The following is a 3,136-nucleotide window of genomic DNA, read 5'->3' on the forward strand; positions in this document are numbered from 1 at the left end:
ATTAGATCCCTTTTAGAAAACTATGTATCGTTCACCATTGTACTCCAGCACCTATGCAACTTCTAAAACATAGCCAGTGACTGGGCCTGGGGATACACACATCAGTAACCCCAACTACTTGGGAGGCAGAAATTAGGATGATTGTAGTTTGCTGCCAGCCTGGGCAAAAAGTTAATAAAAAGCTCCATGTCAACAAATCAGGTGGACAATAGGATACATGCCTGTGATCGGGAGGCATAAATATGAGGACCAAAGTCAAGGCCAGATCAGGACAAGGATGAAAGACTGTATCTGAAAAGAAAGAAACGTGCAAAAGGAGCTGAATGCTTTGCTCAAAAAAAAAATGCATGACAAATATTTAAATGAGTGAATATGAATTAATATCCAAGTGAGAAGCCCAGATTAGAGAGTGGAAAGCAATGAACCTTTCAGAAAGCTGAGGCCAGCAAGTATGTTTTTCAAAATAGAAAAGCTATTAGTTATGAACAGAACACACAGTTTGAAGAATGTACACTATGGAGATTTTGCCAGGTAACAGTTCTATCTTTCTTGATGTCTTGACAAAGTACCAACAGTAGATAGAGGAGTGAGGAGTCAGTCCCCTTCCCATTCCTGCCACTAAATCCCTTGTTCTTCTTCCCCAGAGGAAACTACTATTACAGGCAAGCAACAGTTTTAAATATCCATTCACTTAAGAGGCAGTCTCGAAATGCATCAATCAGTGAACACCATTCCTGTAGATAAAAGCATGCTTTGCAAAGCATTCCACAATTCCTCCTTCTACCCTTAGATGGAAAGGCAGTAAGAGGGACTCAGTGAAGTGGAATGTCATCTGGAGACCAACAGCACCTCCCTCCCACCCTTCCCCAGGGAAAGTAGCAAACATCTGTGGAGTGTCTGCCTGAACTCTTCTGAACACACCAGTCATCTTTGTGTGCTCCAAGGGCGACATCTACTGGCTTACAGCCATAACTACATGTATCAAAATATAGGAAAGTCCTTAACCTGATCATTGCTTGTATCAAGCTCAGCCTTCACAACGGGTTCATCCTCAACATAGTGACGACCCACTATGCACTGAATTTAAGAAAAGAAGATATAGTGTGAATACCAGGCTTCATAAACATTGATATGGTCTGGACATTCATTTACTTATTTATATCACAAATAATATTGAGCCTGAGCCACATGCAACTGACTGATGGTCTCACAGAGTTTTAGGGAAAATGAGAGAACAAAACACAGTCCCTTCTTCAAAAATTTTTTTAAAGTGAAGGGAAGTGTGAACAGATAACATAATTGGAAATGGTGGCACCTAGAATACCCTGCATACATCTGTGCCCTTGTTTGAACATGATTTGCTAGGTAGTTGAGTATTCTCCATAATTTTACAATAGTGAGACTTTTAGAGTATCTTCACCAGAATTTTAGAGATAGAGAGACCAAGATTCAGCAAGAGTCAAAAACCTACACCTGATTTCATAACAGTAAATGCCTGAATCCCATTGACCTTCATTCTCCATTGCAAACTTACACCATTATCCAAGGAAATACATCAGCTTAGCTCATGGATCAAGGGATCAAAGGACTGCATCTTACTTTGAATTCTAAAGGAATTTATCTCTACTAAGTTTGGCAGAGAAATTTTTCCTATAGAATTATTCCACTATCAGCAAGTATCAGACATATTAAGATTTTTAAATACACAAGGAAAGTAAGTCTAAAAATCAGTAAGGGATTTGTTTCTCAAGTTTCCTACCATCTTCTCTATCTGCACACTTGCAGCATTAACATCCATCTATAGTTTGTAGCTCCTTTTTTTGGTATATATTTTTATTGTAAAAATACTGTACTGAGGGGTTACAGTTACATGAGTAAGGTAATGAGAACATTTCTTATCGAACATTATTATCCCTTCCTTTGTTTTTCCCTACCATCTCTTCCCTCCCTACCTCCCCAAATCCTCTTCCCCGTCCCCCCAAAGTTGTAAAGTTCATTTTCAACATAGTGTCTTGTATATCTCATTGTTACAATGGGTCAACCTTTATCCTTTTCTCAATATTTTGTTATTTCCCTTCCCCTCCCCAAATTAGAAAAATGTATATACAAGATGCAGGGCACCAGAATCAAATACAGTGAAAACAGGGGTTATACCATGGGGGAAGAACATACAAAAGAAACAAAAAAATCACATGGTACATTATAAATACATTAAAAGCAACAGCAAGAAAGATAAAACCACTTGTGTCCCTATCTTGGGGTTCATTTCACTTAGCATCATCTTATATGGTCATATGTACATAGCTTTTGACCTTTTCTTCTTGTCCTTGTAACTTCTTTTGAACTAAACTTTCCTACAGAAGGAAATTCTGGCTATAGTCTTAATAGAAAAACAGTGATGATAGTTTCATGAGAAAAACAAGTTGAGAACGAAGTTATATTTTCAGCTGGTGATCGCTGTGGAGAATTGACTTTATATCCTTGTAGGAGCAAGACAGGCTCAGGAAAGGAAGATGGTTGTGAAGCAAAGGGAAACAGCAGTCAGCAAGGCCCAGGGTTGGTCTCCTCCAGCCTCTATCCTCTAATTGGATGGATGCCTATAACACACAAGAGAGGTAGATGATCATTATTGAGCTGAACTGGCCCATAGATAGAAACAAAGGAAGGGCCCAATGGGAGCTAAAGATATCCAGCCTCTGTCTACTCCAAGACTGTGTGTATAACCTACCCAATGATCTAAATATAAAATCAGTGTGACTACTGCTATTTTCTATCTACCATATTATATGCAAAATGTCTTTGTGAATCACACTAACCCGAAAATAAACAGCACAGGAAAATCTAGAAAATGTAGGTAGCTCCAGTTTAAACATAAGTTGGCACAAGACAAACAAAACACCCAGGGAATTATTTTGCAAGATGAGTAGCTTCCTTCTTGACACCTGAACTGAGGCCAATGTTGACTTATGTTGTTGAATTAACAGAATTCTAATCTAACAGCCAGATCAGAGCCAAGAAAACAGCCTTTCAGTCATACAAAATAACAGTATGGAGCACCATAGTTTTGTTAGATTTTAAATTTAGTCAAAGTGTCTGGTAGGGACTGAGGGAGAAAGAAAATGGACATAAATGCCTG

The sequence above is a fragment of the Dipodomys merriami genome, unplaced genomic scaffold (assembly GCF_024711535.1).
Source record: "Dipodomys merriami isolate MVZ:Mamm:240054 unplaced genomic scaffold, mDipMer1.0.p SCAF_24, whole genome shotgun sequence".
NCBI classification, from domain to species: domain Eukaryota; kingdom Metazoa; phylum Chordata; class Mammalia; order Rodentia; family Heteromyidae; genus Dipodomys; species Dipodomys merriami.